This window comes from Triticum aestivum, chromosome 4D (genome assembly GCF_018294505.1).
Source record: "Triticum aestivum cultivar Chinese Spring chromosome 4D, IWGSC CS RefSeq v2.1, whole genome shotgun sequence".
Taxonomy (NCBI): Eukaryota; Viridiplantae; Streptophyta; class Magnoliopsida; order Poales; family Poaceae; genus Triticum; species Triticum aestivum.
This window is the reverse complement of record NC_057805.1, coordinates 304,350,397-304,356,626: the sequence shown is the minus strand read 5'-3', so window position 1 is coordinate 304,356,626 and position 6,230 is coordinate 304,350,397. Positions and strand designations below refer to the sequence as shown.

The window sequence follows — 6,230 nt, the reverse complement described above, 5'->3', positions numbered from 1 at the left end:
TGACCACAGTTGAAACTTTAGCATGTTCCTTCATCCTAAAAGGGAAAGGTGGTTTTTCAACATAAGCACTAGGAACAACTGGATCAACATTATAAATAATAGTTTCATCTTTAGCTATTGCCGGTTCTTTAATTTCTTCTTTAATAGGTGGGTGATATTTAAACCACTTCTCCTTAGGGAGATCAACATGAGTAGCAAAAGATTCACAAAAGGAGGCTACTATCTCAGAGTGTAGTCCATATTTAGTGCTAAACTTTTGAAAAGCATCGGTATTCATAAAAGATTTAACACAATAAAACTTAAGCTTAATACCTGATTCTTTACCTTCGTCGAGTTCCCAATCTTCAGAGTTGGGTTTAATTCTTTCTAAATATCCCACCGGAATTCAATAGTCTTCTTCATAAAGGAACCAATACAAGAAGTATCGAGCATGGATCGATCATTATCAGAAAGCCGAGCATTAGAATTCTGAATAATAATTTCTCTTGAGAGCTCATGGTTGGGGCATGAATATAAAATTTACTTAAGCTATAATGGAAACCCTCGAATCTAGAGCTGTTTGGCGTTCCAATCCAGTTCCAACAATGCATTTCTCGGACCGAGAAAGCGGAACTGCTTGGCGCTGCATATTAGAACTCATTAAAGCCCGATTCGCATCATTGTGCTGTCATTTTTTTTTGATTGACCTCCTCCAGACCAGAGAGGAGGTCAAATTGAAATTGGAGTTACAATTCAATTTTGTTAAGTTATTTTACTCTGCTTCGACATAAAATAGATGGAATCACGCTCTGTAGGATTTGAACCTACGACATCGGGTTTTGGAGACCCGCGTTCTACCGAACTGAACTAAGAGCGCTTTCATTCATTCAAAAAGAAAATCTTTTTCTATTCCTAATGTATCTCACGTACGTATAGTCTCCACAAATTCAAGTTATACCCACTTTACTTTAATTGATCTCGTCGCTACTGCCTATAAATTAAGAGCAGAAGAAAAAATGGGAAAATTCCACCATCTCCCAAAAAGAGATGTGGCAATCTTGAAGAGAAAATTATCTACCTTGCAAAGGTATCTCGGCGGGATCAAATATATGACGAGATTGCCAGACATTGTGATCGTCCTTGATCAGCAAAAAGAGTATATAGCTCTTCGGGAATGTGCCATTTTGGGGATTCCTACTATTTCTTTTTTTGGTGAAACTCCAATTTCAATCGATTCCAATTCCAAGATCCAATATCATCGCATAGGCTATACCATGCCAATGCTTTTCCCTTCAAATATAAATGGAAAACCTTCTTCTTAGCCTCATCTCCGGGTAAACCTGCAAGCTTAAATAATCCACACATATCAAGTGCATATCAGGATGTTCGGTTCCATCTCGTGCATAAGGATTTGCTAGCAGTTGTTCTATCATACCCAAAGGAATTTCATATTCAGTATTTTCAGTAGGTGCAGTGGGTTGAGGGGAAACTAATTGTGGTTCCAATCAAGGTCAAGATACCCTGAACAAACCCCTCAAAGGATTATTCTCCATAGTAACAAGTGACAATAAATTTCAGCACGTAGTAATAATTTTTCCTTACAAATTTCCACTTACCAAGAGCGCTTCACTCCCCGAAAACGACACCAGAAGAGAGCCTTGATGACCCACAAGTATAGTGGATCAATTGTAATCCTTTCGATAAGTAAGAGTGTCGAACCCAACGAGGAGCAGAAGGAAATGACAAGTGGTTTTCAGCAAGGTATTCTCTGCAAGCACTGAAACTATAAGTAATGAGTAGTTTGATAGCAAGATAATTTGTAACGAGCAAGTAACGATAGTAGTAAAAAAATTGCAGCAAGGTAGCCCAATCCTTTTGAGGCAAAGGACATGCCAAAACGGTCTCTTATGATAAGCAAAGCGTTCTTGAGGATACACGGGAATTTCATCTAGTCACTTTCATCATGTTGGTTTGATTTGTGTTTGCTACTTTGATAATTTGATATGTGGGTGGACCGGTGCCTAGGTGTTGTTCTTACTTGAACAAACCTCCTACTTATGATTAACCCCCTCACAGGCATCCGCAACTATGAGAAAAGTATTAAGAATAAATTCTAACCATAGCATTAAACTTTTGGATCCAAAACAGTCCCTACGGAATAGCGCATAAACTAGGGTTTAAGCTTCCGTCACTCTCGCAACCCATCATCTAATAACTACTTCACAATGCATTCCCTTAGGCCCAAATATGGTGAAGTGCCATGTAGTCGGTGTTCACATGACACCACTAAGGGAATCACAACATACATACCATCAAAATATCAAACACATATAAAGTTCACATGATTACTTGCAACATGATTTCTCCCGTGACCTCAAGAACAAAAGTAACTACACACAAATGATAATCATGCTCATGATCAGAGGGGTATTAAATAGCATAATGGATCTGAACATATAGTCTTCCACCAAATAAACCATATAGTGATCAACTACAAGATGTAATCAACACTACTAGTCACCCACAAGTACCAATCTGAGGTTCCGGTACAAAGATTGAACACAAGATATGAACTAGGGTTTGAGAGGAGATGGTGCTGGTGAAGATGTTGATGAAGATTGGCCTCCCCAAGATGAGAGGGTTGTTTGTGATGATGATGACGATGATTTCCCTCTCCGGGAGAGAAGTTCCCCCGGCGGAATCGCTCCGCCGGAGGGCAAAAGTGCTCCTGCCCAAGTTCCGCCTCGAGACGGCGGCGCTCTGTCCCTAAAGTTCTCTCCTTATTTTTTCTAGGTCAAAATGACTTATATACCAGAAGATGGGCACCGGAGGTGGGCTGGGCTGAGCACAACCCACCAGGGCGTGCCTGAGGGGCCTAGCGCGCCCTGGTGTCTTGTGCTCACCAGGTGGCCCCCTCCAGTAGTTATTTGCTCCAGTATTTTTCATATATTCCATAAAAATTGCTCATGAAGTTTCAGCTCATTTGGAGTTGTGCAGAATAGGTGGCCTGACGTAGCTTTTTCAGGTCCAGATTTCCAGCTGCGGGAAATCTCCCTCTTTGTGTGAACCTTGCATATTATGAGAGAAAAGGCATTAGAATTACTCCACAAGGCATTATTATGCATAAAAACATTGTAAATAATAGTAGGTAAACATGATGCAAAATGGACATATCAACCACTTGATTGGTTGCCGCAAGATAAAGCAGCTACGGCTCTTATGGTTTTGGAGCGACTAAGGTGGGAACAGAGGAAAGGTAAGTTTTAAAGTGCTGCAGCGTTGTTTCTCCCTCTGGGATCCACTTCACGGGCCCTGCCTTCTTTAATATTTTGAAGAACGGTAGGGCGCGCTCGGCAGACTTGAAAATGAACCTACTCAGCGCGGCAACACATCTAGTTAAACGCCTCACGTTCTTGACTGACTTGGGTGCTTGAATCTGTTCGATTGCTCTAATCTTGTCGGGGTTGGCCTCTATCCCCCGGTGAGACACAAAGAAGCCAAGTAGCTTGCCGGAGGGAACACCGAACACACACTTCTATGGGTTCAGCTTCAAGTTGATCTTGCGCAGGTTTGTATAGGTTTCTTCCAAGTCCTGAATAAGTGTTGATCTATCCTTGGTCTTGACCACTATGTCATGCATGTAAGCCTCAATATTCCTGTGTAGTTGAGACTCAAACCCCATCTGTACTGCTCTTGCAAAGGTTGACCCAACGCTCTTTAACCCAAAGGGCATCAGTGCAAAGTAGTACGTGCCACACGGGGTTATGAACGTTGTCTTCTCTTCGTCTTCCTTGGACATGAATATCTGGTGGTATCCGGAGTAGGCATCCAATAAGGAAAGCATATCACACTCGGAGGTGGAATCCATGATCTGATCGATGAGCGGCAAGGGGAATGGGTCCTTCGGGCATTTAAAGCCTCCACTTCCCATTCGCCTTGCGCACCACCACTAGGTTCGCCAACCATGTTGGATGCAATACTCCTCTAACCAGACCAGCTGCCTCAAGTTTCTTGATATCTTCGGCAATAAACTGTTGTCGCTCCAATGCTTGCTTCTAGACCTTCTGGTTGACGGGCCAGGCATGGGGGCAGACAGCAAGGTGGTGCTCGATTACCTCCCTGGGAACGCCGGGGATGTCAGATGGTTGTCAAGCAAACACATCGACATTCCCCCGCAGGAAGGCAACGAGCGCGCTTTCCTATTGGCCGTCAAGGGTGGAGCCGATAGTGAACGTACCATCAGCGCCAACCAGCCCTGCCGGGACCTTCTTAATAGCAGGTGCAGCAACCTTGGATCTCTTGCTAGTGGAACTCTCCGGCAAGTCATCGACAGTGAACGTACCATCAGCGCCAACCTGCCCTGCCGGGACCTTCTTAATAGCAGGTGCAGCAACCTTGGATCTCTTGCTAGTGGAACTCTCCGGCAAGTCATCGACAGGTGCAGCGCACTCCGAAGAGGCATGCTTCCCAGATTCATTGCCGGTACCCTTGCTAGCTTTCCTCCCTTGTTTGTTTTCCTTGGCGGGGACTGCGGCTTCCGCGGCCTCGGCAGCGACCGCATCCTGGCATATCTTATCCACGCATATAATTGTGTCCTTGTCTGATGGGATAGAAATGACGCCCATTGGCCTGGCATCTTCAGGGTGTTGTAGGAATAGTGGGATGCTTCCATGAACTTTGCCAGGGCAGGTCGTCCAAGTATCCCATTATACGACAACGGAAGCTCGACCATGTCGAACACAATCTTCTTAGTCCAGTAGTTCAATTCTCCTCCAAATGTCACCGTAGCGTGATATTCCCCTTTGGACGACTCCTACCGGGGTTGATCCCTTGAAATGTGTCGGTAACCTTGAGCTCTTCATCTGCTATCTGCAGCTTGTTGATTACCTTGGGAGAAATCAGATTCAACCCGGCTCCGCCGTCAACCAACATCTTTGTGACCTTGAGGTTGCAGATTGTTGGTGATACCAACAATGGCAAACACCCTACCGTGGTGGTGTGGTTAGGGTGATCCTCTTCGAGAAAGATGATGGGCGTGCGTGAACATTTGAGCGGTTTTTGGGAATCTGCCGCTGGCTCCACATCATTGACCTCACATGCACACTGTTTCAGCTGGCGGTGAGAGGGCATGTGCCCCCGTCAATGGACAGGGCGTCCGTGGCTTTCTGAAACTCTTGCTCGCTGGTTTCCTCTTCATCCCCTTAATCTCTTTTGTCACCACATTCCTTCTTCTCATGGCCTTTAGCAGGTTTACCTTGATGTTGAGGGACCTTGCCGGAGCGGCCTCCTTGGCCCTTCCCGCCAATGCCATCTTGGTCTCTCTCCTTGTCACGCTTCTCGTACTCAGCTATCTGCTTCTTGACGAGTTGCTCAACTTGATGACACTCTTGCATATCATGGCGCTTGGTCCGATGGATCATGCAGTACGACCCGTGAGCCTTCTCGGCCACCGCAGCTTCCCGGCAGTCAGTGCACGCAGCAACTTCCTTGTCGGGGCCTTCGGTCTTGACCTTCTTGCCAGTGCTAGGAGTGCTTGATCCCTCGACAACCAGCATGCTTTCTCCTTGCGCTTCTTGTTGTGTTTCTTGTTCTTCTTCTTTGGTTGGCAGCATCGTCGTCATCTTCTGAGTCAATGTCGACGCCATCCTCTTCTCCGAGGAGTCGCCTCCCCTCCTCCATACGGGCACACTTATCTGCCAAGGTGTAAATCTCATTCACAGTCTTGGGCAACCTGACGTTCATCTTGGAATGTATCATGCGGTTGCGTACGTTGGACTGGAATGCGGCAATCACAACTATCGGGTGTATATCTGGAATGTTCCTGTGCACCCGGCTGAATCTCTGCATGTACTTCCGCAAACTCTCCCCTTCCTTCTGTGGAAGGAGCTGCAAATCACTGGACCGCCCTGGTTCTTGATGGCCGCCCATGAAGGCACCAACAAACTCATTGCATAGGTTAGCCCAAGTCGAGATGGAGTTCTCTGGCAAGTGCATCAGCCATGACCTCACGTTTGGCTTGAGTGCCAAAGGGAAGTAGTTGGCGAATACCTTTTCATCTCTTCCTTCGGCGGCCTGAATGGAGATGGTGTAGATGCTCAAGAACTCTGCCGGGTTCAGTCTGCCATCATATTTTTCTGGTATCTCTCGCTTGAATGTACAGACAGATGGCCAACGGACTTGCCGTAGCTCGAGAGTGAAGGCAGGGCACCCAACCTCGAAAGGCAGGTACCTGTCTCCACTGGGTGCGGGCT

General features: G+C 46.0%; 1 non-coding gene across 1 annotated transcript; it reads right to left on the bottom strand.

Annotated features, from left to right (window-relative positions):
* Nucleotides 1-782: 782 nt before the first annotated feature.
* On the bottom strand, nucleotides 783-856 carry TRNAW-CCA (transfer RNA tryptophan (anticodon CCA)). The gene has a single exon. It is a non-coding gene; the product is annotated as a tRNA-Trp (tRNA).
* Nucleotides 857-6,230: the final 5,374 nt, after the last annotated feature.